The sequence below is a fragment of the Siniperca chuatsi genome, linkage group LG15 (genome assembly GCF_020085105.1).
Source record: "Siniperca chuatsi isolate FFG_IHB_CAS linkage group LG15, ASM2008510v1, whole genome shotgun sequence".
Classification (NCBI taxonomy): domain Eukaryota; kingdom Metazoa; phylum Chordata; class Actinopteri; order Centrarchiformes; family Sinipercidae; genus Siniperca; species Siniperca chuatsi.
The window spans coordinates 20457389-20469977 of record NC_058056.1 but is presented as its reverse complement, the minus strand read 5'-3'; the positions used below and the strand labels follow the sequence as shown (position 1 = coordinate 20469977).

At 40.0% G+C, this 12589-nt stretch overlaps 1 protein-coding gene across 2 annotated transcripts in view; it reads right to left on the bottom strand.

Annotated features, from left to right (window-relative positions):
• Window positions 1–12589, bottom strand: part of pld1a (phospholipase D1a) — a 43524-nt gene that overhangs the window by 29321 nt on the left and 1614 nt on the right. The window lies entirely within an intron of this gene.

Here is a 12589-nt window from a genome sequence, read left to right as displayed (position 1 = left end):
GAAGTTTCAGAGATAGCAATTACGCAGCCATGAGACAGAACAATCAAAAGTATAGCAATGATAAATTGATGTATAAAAAGTGGAACCATTAAGTCACTGTCACCAGTTTAAGGAAAAACAGCAAACTGTCTGACGAGAAAGTGTCTTTTTTCTTCTCAGTTTCAGGGAGGAGCAGCAGCAAAGAATGAGGTTTTGGTGATTCATCAGATTACTAGAAAGTTACTTTGACAAGTCGGGGCAGGAACTACACACACCAACACATGCACACAGAGAAAAAAAGAATAAAGCCAATTGTTTCTTTACAGTCAGTGGAGGCAAACAAAAAATGTAACATTGCTGTTAACATTAAACAGTGTTTACCATTAATTTGAACCTATATTAACCCAGCCTAAGAATGTACCCTGCTGAAGTAAGAAACAGGTACATTGCACTTCTTTCCCTGTAAAGTGCTAAATTCTTCTGTTTGGAGCTAAAAATGTCTGTGACAAGTAAATACCACATGAGCACTTACACCAACAGATAACAGCTTGACAGCAAATATTCCCACTCCACTGAACAAGATCCAACACACTCACATAGTCAGAAGAGTCACTAGTTGCCTACAGTGACTGCATGTCTGTGTGTTTCCTGTTGTCCCTGTGAAACCATTTAGTCTCTTCATTCAACCAACCAATCATTTTCTCATTCTGCTTTTTCCAGAATAAGGATGCTTATGTAAGACTTTAATAATGATTCAGATTATTTTACAGGACTCTATTCTAATTAATGAATGACTTCCGGATGGGAGCGGAAACGTCTTGATTCTGAAAACAGTGTCCAGATGACTACGACTGAAACCTTTTCTACGATAGAACACTCCTGGACGAATGAGGGACTACACCGTCCTAATTAATTAAGTTGTTTGCTTTAAATCATGGTCATCAATAATTTGGGGAACGAAATAATTGTACTTCTTTTTTGGCATTGTTTGCATTTGCATGTTTTTCCGCCATCTTCACCACAGTATGCCATTTCAATAACCTTAAGCACTATTAAATAAATTCAATACAGTTCATTTGCCAGCATTCTATTGAAAGAAAAAGTTGTTTAAAAATATTTATAAAATCATTGTTTTCATGTTACTAAGCATGTTAGTCTATTGCTGAGTTGGCATTGGCTCTAAAGATCACATTTTGTACAGAAGGACAGCAGTGTGGGAAAGGATATTGCACACAGTTAAGAATGGCATGATATCTAAAGTAGTCCATCTACAAAGTATATATAAAAATAGGGCCCACATACTCAATAGGCAAACTCTGGTCCGAATCCGGACTGTAGGACAATTTAGTCAGGACTAAAATTTCAAGGCAACCTGACCTGGACTGCGAGTGACACATTGCTATTATATCACCTCACCTCACCTTTAGCCTAGTAGCTGCATTTAGTAAGCGTGTTAAAGGTAGGAGCCCAGGTTTAAAAAGTGGAATGGCATCTTTAAAACTAGCCATGCAAAGAAAAGAGAGGTTAATGGTGAAAACATGCAATTAAGGATGAGTAGACTGCGAGATATATGTGTGTGAGAGAAGCACGGGACCAGCATGCACCATTTTCAATGAAACAGCTGGCCATTGTGAAGAGTGGTGAAATGCCACTACAACCACAAACATGCCCATTTTGAACCAAACTGTCTTCAGAGTATGGAGGTAAGTACCACAAAACTGAACCATCTGAAAACATCGTATCAAGCTACCAGCAGAGTTATTACAAAATTAATTACAAAACTGGGTGGTGGTTGAGCATTTTCAACTTTGAATACAGTGAAAAAGTCAAGTGACTCACCTGTTTGTCTGCCTGGCCATCACACCTTTTGTGCCCAAGTTTAAGGACTTGGTTACACAACAAAGGTTAATGCAGAAATATGTGTTGTGTATGCAGTTCTGGAGTTTTTAAACCTTAATTGTGACTTGCATAATCTAACTTTCCTGGACCTGTGACACCGTGGACCTTTACAACTTGTATTTGAGTACCCATGGAGTGTAAAATTTGGCCACTGATCTTTCATGACTGTCAAACAACTGAATAAATATTAAAATGTTATTACATGGAAGTTACATAATGTTATCAAGATCTATTTGCTGGTAATACATTTTTTGTATTGTATTTAATCTTCAAGGAAAAAAGACAAGCTCAGGCAGCTGTGTAGCAATCTTGATAAGTCTATGGATTAATATTTCCACCATAATCCTGTGAAATTGATTCCTAGAACAAAGAGAAAGCAACCAAATCTAAATATCAAAATGTCCTAAACAAAAAGTTTAGCTTTTGTTTAAATCATTAAAAATTAATATGATTTTGGTCTAGGCAGACATACAGGATGCATCAATTTCATTACATGCAACAGGGCCCATTGTTTGAACTTTTGTGTGGAGTGCATGTGATCTTAGATTCCAGAAGAAGTATTTCTGACAGTGCAGTTATCTCCCTGCTCCAAGAATATCCATGACCCCCAATAGGCTTGACCCACACAGAGGTTAACAGCAGAGGGACCAGCAATGCTGAATGTGGTTTGAATGTCTGCATGTGTAGACTCAACTCTAACATATGCACGCACATACATGTACAAAAGTACTGGTCATAGTATCTGTGTCTACAGCAACCTGACGGGAGAGCAAAGAGATGATGATGAGAATGCAATGGAACTAGGAGTTTGCAGGCGTTATCTACTCCATTCCAATAGAACATTGCCTACTTCCTGCTTCCTGTCCTGTTGTCATGGCGATAGTTTTAACAGCCAGCGAGCTGCTTGTATATAAATATCAACAGAAACAGCTTAGAGCATCCGCCTCTCCCTTCATGTGCTAGCATCCCTCTTAAATGTCAATTAGTTGGAATCAACGCATTGTAAAATCATAGATGAAGAAATGAAAGAATGTTGAGTGGGAGAAGAATTGCGGAGGTTCGGCAGAGTGTGGCAGGGAGAGAGAAAAAAATGAGGCATCATAAAAGCAAAGTGAGCACTCGTCAATCTTTTCAACATGTGACACATGGGAAATTTAGTCTCTCAGCCTGCACCAAAGAGCCATCAAAAATATATTGCTACACTTTTCATGCAGGGGCCAACCTTCATAAATTCTAATAAAACCAAATCCATTACTGGGATGTGATATTTAACTCAAATTTAGAGTAAAGCTTTTGGGATAGAAGTATGTCCTACTGGAGAACTTTGGTAACTTTGGTACTATTTTCTAATAAGGCACCCTTTATAAAAGTTTATAAGATTGAATTAATGGCTATATTAATATAATTAATTAATCATTTAATTATGTTTTATAAAGCAGTTACAAGCCCATTTTAATTAATAGGAACTAATCTTCTACATGCCCAGTTTTGAAAAATCTCTCTGATTCTGATTCTCCCCCAGCAGGACACTTTATCTTAAGCTCTTTAGTTCATCAAATAGACTGTTCCAATGGACAGTTTGACCTCTGACAGTCTCTCATGTCTATCAGCAGGCGATTAGCTTAGCACAAAAACTGAAGAAAGCTTTGGAAATATGCTAATTTGCTTTGTTGCTTAGAGTTGAGAAGATTAAAGAGATAGTTCGGGTTTTTAGGGTACTTTCAGTGTATTACCTACAGTAGATGGGGATTGGCACGCAGCCAGTTTGGAGAAGCAGACAGCTGCTCCACCACAGACGCTCAGCTCTGTATTGTTGTGAATGGCGATCAACAGTAATACGTATTTTAACCGCCAAAAGAAGTTCGACCTAAAAAAATATCTATATCAGTTTAAATGTAGGCTATAAAAGTAAAATTCTCACCGTCATACCTTGTTTGTTTAGTCCGTTCAAAAACCGAAGTGTAAATGGGATAGTTTGCTGTTTTATAGGGGGTTATGTGCCATGTGTCTATTTCTTGGCCCTGAGCAGTTTCCAGACAATCAGCTGAGACATCAGGAAGGCTCCCAGCTAAGAAATAGTCCAATACATAATCCTCTGTAAAATGCCTAGTTTTTCCCCCATCTCCAGTTTTTACGCTAAGCTCAGCTAACTGACTGCTGCCTGCAGCTTCTTACTTAGGAACAGACACGAGAGTGCTATCAATCTTCTTGTCTAACTTTCCGCCAGAAAATGAAAAAGCATATTTCCCAAAATGTCTAAGTATTCCTTTAGCATTCGCAACTTAAGGCTTGGTTATTACAACAAAAAACTTTTACTATTAGCTTCTTAACATTTATAATTACAGATGACTTACTGATTTCTGCTGTTGGCCTATTAGAAACTGAAAAACCTGTGACCCTTATTAGCAATGACTTATCAACAGTTACAACAGTTGCTACACTTAATAGTTTGCTAACATATCAAAGCATTAGTTAATGATTTATTGATACAAAGTCACAAATTAGAACTTATAAATTGGGGCTTATTAGGAAGTGGTACTGGAAGTTTAATAATTAGTGTGGGTTACACCAGGTTAATCCACAATCAATACCGTAATCAACAGAGTTGACTAATTCATCTCTCACACCCTTTTACACACATTCATGTCATGAGATAGCTGGAGGAAGCAAGCAGGGCAAGGTGTGTTTGTTTTTGTTCAATGTATGTCCCATATGGGCATGGGCCATGTTGCATTTGCACTCCCTACTTTCGTTCCATTTGCCTTCCTGAGATTTATTATAACATAAAACATATTCTTCTGAGGTTTTGAAATAAAAGAAGATGAGACATGCTGTAGTTTATGTTTTTGTAGCAGACTTTAGTTAGAAGCCCTGTTCCTATAGCAGTGTAAGGACCCGTGAGGGACACATGGGAACAAAGATGAGGTCACCCCAGCCGTACCTACTGGCAGAAAAAAATCTGCATCCCCTATCAGTTGCTTAGCTGTTGTCCAAAATTAAGTTTAGTCAGAAAGCTGTGTGTCTTGCAGCCAAAAATCCAATTCACTGCCAAACTTTTGTGATCCGTGTGGGAAGGCACTGCCATTGGCCCATACGTAAAATGTTCATACATACTGTAGTCTTGTCTTTTCTGAAGCACTAATTGTACTCTTACAACTAAAATTTGATTCAAATATTTCCTTTACTCCTAGTTACACAGGGGATTTGGAGGTTTTAGCATCTCATGGGCATGATGAGTGCTTTTTCAGATTGCTTGAAGAAACAGTTATGAACAGAAACTGTTCATAAAAAATGACACCAAAGCTTTTTTCCTGGTCTTTACTGTACATAAATGATCTCAAAAGCAGGCAACATGATGGTGATGTGTGAGTAGTCTGATCTAGTCGGAAAGGTGGGAATTTGCCATGCTGTGGCATCTCCTTTTTCACTTAGTATAATTGGCAGAAAGCCTTTTACACTTAGGAAACAGCTTTGGTATAGCTTTTGATACAGCTTGCATTAGTGATTGTAAATTGTAAATTTGTGGGGGGTTTTCTCATTTCCAATGGTCAAACAAAGCAGCTACCATAATGTTGTTTTGGCAAAAACACCAACAGTATACCATTTCACACAGACATTCACTAATTACTTAGGTAGAAATCCAACAGACCAGACTAACATACAATATATGTTAGTACTTACTGTTTTTTGAATTTCAGCACATTGATTTTGTAATCACATCTTTTATCATTCTGCAACCTTCTGTTGTCCAAATCAATGATTCTAAAGCAAACTGAAATAAAATACATTTGTCATTAAACATTTCTGTTAGACGCTTTTAAAGAGTTTGGTCCACGTAATTCCACAGCAGTGCAACACAATTCATTGTTTTGAACATCAGTTTCATTATTTTATGTGTGAATTTGCATACATCTGCCATATTGCGTTATAAATCGATATCGGAATATATGTATATATAATGTGTAAATGATTTGAACTATATCACACAGATCTAAATACATGTTGTACTTTGACAAAAGGGGTTGGTCTTTCCGGGAAATAAGAGAAATCACTGGCTCAAGTGGAATTAGACATGACAGGCTGGGAAAAGGTGAAGACAACAAAAAAAAGTTACGCCATTTCATCACAAAGTTGTGGAATGCACTAAACATCACTATAATAACTTCAGTATGCCAAAACAGAATTTCCCTGTTTCATTTTTATAGGTGTGACACAATGAAAAATTTGAGCAACAATTAGTCAGCAAGAATGACCAACAATGACCAAAATCATTGCTGCTTATTTTAAGTTATTCTGTCATAACTGCTTTTCATCACCTCTGAGCCAGACTTCTTTATCAGAGCCTAACTGTTACATCTGTATCTGTTTATTGATAAAATTTGTCATAGCTGCTTCTTTTATCCAAAAAGTGTTATCCATAAATGTATGTACAATTATCTCTACCAGTCATAAACTGAACTCTGCATGTCTGCCTATTTTAGATGGCAGATGATACGCCTACCTATGTCTCTCTACACTAGGTTTGCTTGCAATACGTGGCTGAAAAGTGTAAAATTATTGAAGAGAACACTGAAAGTGGGCTGAGCATCTATGTCAATATCAGCAGAGGTGCTATCACTGATTACTGAGTGTTAGGAAAAATAGATAACTTGTGAGATGCATAATCTATTCCAGGATGTGTGATAACAAGCTTAACATTTACAAAGTACTGCAGCAAACACAGCAAATTATTTAAACAATTTTAAAAATACCATATATACATGTAAACATCATCTTTGCACAATAGACTACCACTCACGCTAACAGATGCACACACACACACACATATACATACATAGATACATACATACATACAATAAAGATAAAATAAATCTAGCTTGGCATTTACAGATCGTGTGGTGCCAAGCTCCTCATGGTGCAGATGGTACTAAGAGAGAGAGAGAGAGAGAGAGAGAGAGAGAGAGAGAGAGAGAGAGAGAGAGAGAGAGAGAGAGAGAAGATGGAGAAATGAAGGGAGAGAAGCAACAAGAGAGGTCTGTGACACCTCTCTTTCTCTGCCCACACTAAAGCTGCCTATTATCTAATCCTTCACACCATGGATAGGGGGATAGGGATGGTCAGAGTGGCAGAGAAAGCAAGACATACAGTAGATGCCAGAAAAAGAGAGGGCGCAATCGTCATCATCGCCAGAGTAGCGTTCTGCTGGCTGTAACACAAGGGATCATTGTACTGAAGGAGTGATGGAACTGGTCTCTCTCTCTCTCTCTCACTCTCTCTCTCTCTCTCTTTCAGCCAAGCCTGACTCAGCCCAAACAAGGCAGAGCCTGGAAATTACCAAACTATAACTTGTGTACTGACCACTAAAGTGACTCTTACTCACCATGATTACAGTAGCAGGACAGAAAGTATAGAGGACATTCATGCTCTTGACTGAAAGGGTCGATTCACCCAAATTACCATCTCCAGTGGTGTCTGGCCATGAAAATAGTTTCGGTTTTATTTGCCCAGGTGTTGAGATACCTGTCCCTGAGATTTCTACCGTCTCCCCAATATAATGGGGCTGAATGGAATTTCGTTTGTGATGCCAACAGCATTTTAAAAATTCAACAGCTACATGTTTTTCCAGAAACAATGTACAGGTTAATCCATAGACCAGGCTTTGAAGAGGTTTCACTGGATCTACTTTTACTTTTAAAAATTGTACGTATGAAAACTGTGTTGACAGTGTGTTCTGGGGGTTATCCAGAGTAATGAGAACTGTTATGTGTCATTCTTTGTCCTGTCATTGTTTTGCTTGTGTGTGTGTGTGTGTGTGTGTGTGTGTGTGTGTGTGTGTGTGTGTGTCTGCTTTATCGTAGAAAAGGTTTCAGTCGTAGTCATCTGGACACTGTTTTCAGAATCAAGACGTTTCGGCTCCCATCCGGAAGTCATTCTCAATTGTGAAAAAAAAAATTGGACGGGAACTGGAAATTTAAGCTAATCTGAGTTACATAAGCCCTGCCCTCAGGAGGGAATCTGCCTGAGTATCTGTTAATAGCTAGTTTCACCTGAACCTGACCTAATAGTTTCAAGATGGCCCAGTTATCAGTAATCAGGCCTATTGTTCTCTGGCTGCATCTACTTCATCACTGTTAAGTGCCTGATTAGCATGTGATAGGCGTGACCAAGGTGATAATACACTCTGATAGACTTTGGGCAGATTAAATCTCAGACCACCATTTCTGTTCAAAAAGAGGGTTCTCTTTCTTCACAAAAATGGCTTCCTTGACGCCCGTTCAAACCAACTCTTCTCTCTACTAAGAATCTTCACCTCGCAGTCTTCAAATGTGTGGTTTGTAGCTTTTAAATGCAAATGCACGGCGCTCTGTAATCCTGAGTTAGCGTGTCGTCTGTGCTGATAAAGTCTTTTGTGAAGTGGCTGTTTGGTTTCGCCTATGTACCGTTCTTTGCAGTTTTCCTCACTGCACTGAATGGAGTAGACAACATTGCTCTGTTTTTGTGTGGGTAACTTGTCCTTAGGGTGAACGAGTTTCTGTCTTAAAGTGTTGCCTGGTTTAAAGAAGACAGGAACATCGTGCTGTCTAAAGATCCTTTGTAGTTTTTCAGACAGTCCGGATACATAAGGAATGGAGACACCGTTCCTTCTCGGTTCAGTTACACTTTTGTCCTGTTTTTTGTCTCTTTTAACTTCGTTGATAGCCCAAGCAGGATAACCACAGGCTGAGAGTGCATTCTGGACATGCCTTTCCTCTTTCTTCTTACCCTCTGAGCCTGTGGGCACTTCTTTGGCTCTGTGTTATAATGTCCGGATTACACCCAGCTTGTACTGTAGTGGATGATGTGAGTCAAAGAGCAGGTATTGATCCGTATGTGTAGGTTTCCTGTACACTTCTATCTGGAGCTTTCCGTCCTCTCCTCTGAGAGTAGAACAATCAAGAAAGGCCAAGCAGTTCTCTTTTGCATCCTCACGCATGAACTTGATGTTGGGGTCCACTGTATTAATATGCTCTGAGAACGCTTCCAAGTCTTGTTTCTTGATTTTCACAAAGGTGTCATCCACGTAACGGTACCAATGACTTGGTGGTGTGCCCGGAAACGAGGATAATGCCTTCTTCTCAAACTGTTCCATGTACAGGTTGGCCACAATGGGAGAGACCGGAGAGCCCATAGCACAGCCGTGAATCTGTCTGTAGAAGTGTCCCGGAATTGGAAGTAGGTTGTGTTGAGACAGATGTCTAATAGTTTACATATGTGTTCAGGTGTAAGCTTGGTCCTTTGCTGCAAGGTGGAGTCCTCCTGCAGTCTTCTCATCACCGCTGTCACTGCTTCTGAGGTTGGGATGCAAGTGAACAAGGACACTACATCATAAGAAACCATAATGTCATCTGGGTCCAACTGGAGATGTTTCACTCTGTCCACAAATTTCTGTGTGTTTTCCACATGATGTACTGTGTTCCCCACCAACGGAGCCAAGATTGTAGTCAAATGTTTGGCTATGTTGTATGTGATGGAATCTGTGCTGCACACGATGGGTCTGAGTGGAACATTCTCTTTGTGAATTTTGGGAAGGCCATAGATGCAGGGAATGGCCTCCCCAGGGTATAGTCTGTAGTACAGAGGCCTGTCTATCACCTCCTTCTCAAGCTTCTGTAGACAGTCTATAACCTTCTTCTTGTAGCCATTGGTTGGATCTCTTTTAAGTTTTTGATATGTGGTTGTGTCTTCAAGAAGGTTGTTGACCTTGGTTTCATAATCGGCTGTGTTCAGAATCACAGTGCAGCGACCCTTGTCTGCTGGTAGAATGTTTATGCTGTGATCCTTCTGCAGTGCTGAGAGTGCCCTCCTCTCTTCGGATGTAATGTTGGAAGGAGGTGGTTTGGCACTCTTTAATGTTGCAGTGACACGTAGCCTCAGGTCTGCAGCCTCTGCTTCAGTCATGTTGTACTTCCTAATGGCTGTTTCTGTGGCTGTGATGTAGTCCACTGTAGGGATTTGGTTGGATGTAACTGAAAAGTTGAGCCCTTTGGAGAGCACATCTTTTTCTGCCTGTGTCAGGATGCGGTCTGATAAGTTTTTGATCCAAGTGTTTCTGTTGATACATGTCTCCCTTTGTTCAGTCCCTGATCTCCTGTTGTGCTGGTCCTTTCCTAGATTCCTCTTATTCAAAAGGATGTTAAATTTCTTAATTTGCCGCTCCTTGCTCTTCCTATGTTGTGCACCCTGTGCTACCTGTGTAAAGTCCATCACTCTCTTGAGGATTTCTTCTGGGACAATGCTTGTTAACTTCTGCAAAAATTCTATTCTGTTCTTCAAATTGTCTATTCTTAAGTTGTTTTCCCTGATCCTTTCACTAAGCATCTGGGTCAGGTTTCTTCTCCAAATCTTCTCTGCTCTGTGTCCTTTTACTGGTGGTTTAATCTGTAGGCTCTTGGGAATAATCTTGCTCTGCCTGCATCTTAGATTAAAACGGAGATGGTTCCTGTGGTCTGCTAATTTCCTGGCTGTGTTTTCGAGTTCCCGAACCAGATCCACGGTTTTCTGCCCAAAATTCTTCAAAATAAGACGGTGTAGTCCCTCATTCGTCCAGGAGTGTTCTATCGTAGAAAAGGTTTCAGTCGTAGTCATCTGGACACTGTTTTCAGAATCAAGACGTTTCGGCTCCCATCCGGAAGTCATTCTCAATTGTGAAAAAAAAAATTGGACGGGAACTGGAAATTTAAGCTAATCTGAGTTACATAAGCCCTGCCCTCAGGAGGGAATCTGCCTGAGTATCTGTTAATAGCTAGTTTCACCTGAACCTGACCTAATAGTTTCAAGATGGCCCAGTGATCAGTAATCAGGCCTATTGTTCTCTGGCTGCATCTACTTCATCACTGTTAAGTACGTCTGCAGATGACTACGACTGAAACCTTTTCTACGATAGAACACTCCTGGACGAATGAGGGACTACACCGTCTTGTCTGCTTTATGTCTTTGTTTTCTAGGTGCAGCTGACTGAGGGCACCTGTGTGAAGATGTGGGCTGGGTCTATACAAGTGGCTCCTTACGCTGCCCACACTCTCTCTCACTCCCTGACACAAGACCCAGCTTTTCATTTGTTCTCTTTATTTCATCCTTTTTGTAAATAAATGTCGTATTCTTTTACATCTAACCTTATGTTGTGTCCCTCCTTATGTTGAGGCTTTTGAGACGGTCGTAACAGAACTTTGTTTCTGGAAAAATATATCACTGTTTTGTTTTTTACATGAATCAGGCTTGTATACAGGCCAAACATAACCTACTCTGATTCAAAAATAGAGAGAGAGTTTAGATAAACTGGCAAAACAAGGTGCTAATGATGGTCTGAGCGCCAAATGGCACAGTGACATTTTTCACTATGCAAATAAATCACTTCTATTTTTGCATCTCACGGACCTCTTGTATCCTCTACAGTCGGTGCAGGAGAGCTTTGTCATTTGTCTTCAGCAGTAAAACAATGCTGTGTGCTGCAATTAGATTTAAACTAATTGTTTATAGCAGTATCATTGAGGAAGCAATGTCTGGATTTGGTGAACCACATACACCTTTCCAGTTTCCATTAGCTATGAACAGTCTTATGATGCAGATGACTATAAAAGGTGCAGAAACAATGTCAAATGTTGAAATTATCCACAAATTATCATTTTTGAGACTGTGGATGGAAACCCATAACAGGGTTTTTGGGTTTTTGACAGGGGTTCACCATATGGCAGGAGACTGTAGTCCACATCTGGAATAAATTTACAGTGCTGAAAAACTGCCTACCACGCTAAAAACATTCTTCCTGAGAAGAAGAAGAACACTAACAGCAATGAAGTAGAACAGTAGGTGGCTGTGGACTAAAATTCTTCAATTTCTGCCACTGTCTAGATTAATGATTGATATGTATCGCAAACTGTGCAGGATAGCACCACATGGAACGGGTTGATACAGTTAAACACACATGCACACACTTGAGGCAAGAATAACAGTATTAAAGTTTACTGTATGTGTATGCTGGCACCACAACAGAAAAGTTTTGAGGTCATGCTTGTGCCACTGCCTGTGCAAAAGGAAGACTACTGAATGCCACAGGTCAGTATCTGTGTATCAGTTGCAAAGACAACAGAAGGGGGGGGGTGTTATTTGAGCAGCAGCAGAGAACGAGAAGCAAAATATCTCCAGTCTTCCCATGACATTCCAGCTGCAGCAACTAACTTTCACAACAGAGTGCGAGAAGGGGGACAGCAGGCCAGCATACACACACACACCTGTGCAGTCTTATATAACAGGCAACACACTACTTGTTGCAGTATATCATTAATAAAAAGTAAACACTCTCAACTGAAGGACCAAGAACCTCATATCCACACCCACCTGATCAAGGATCTTCACACTAAAAACACATCTTTCAACCATGACTAGACACAAAGATGAACAGACACAGCTACACTTTGCTTGTCATGTTAAATACATATTTGCTATGCAGAAAAACAACAAGCATTGCACTCAGCCCCCCTCTTTGTTGCTACCTAATGCAAACACATATGAGCAGCAGGTATAATGGCAGATTCACACATACAGTACATTCTTCTACATGATCCCACTGACAACCCAAACCCAAGGAGTGTCACAGAGACACATATGTCCCCAAGCCCATGGATGCAAATAGAACAGAGCAGACACAAAGACAAACAGAGAGGGAGAGGGAGAC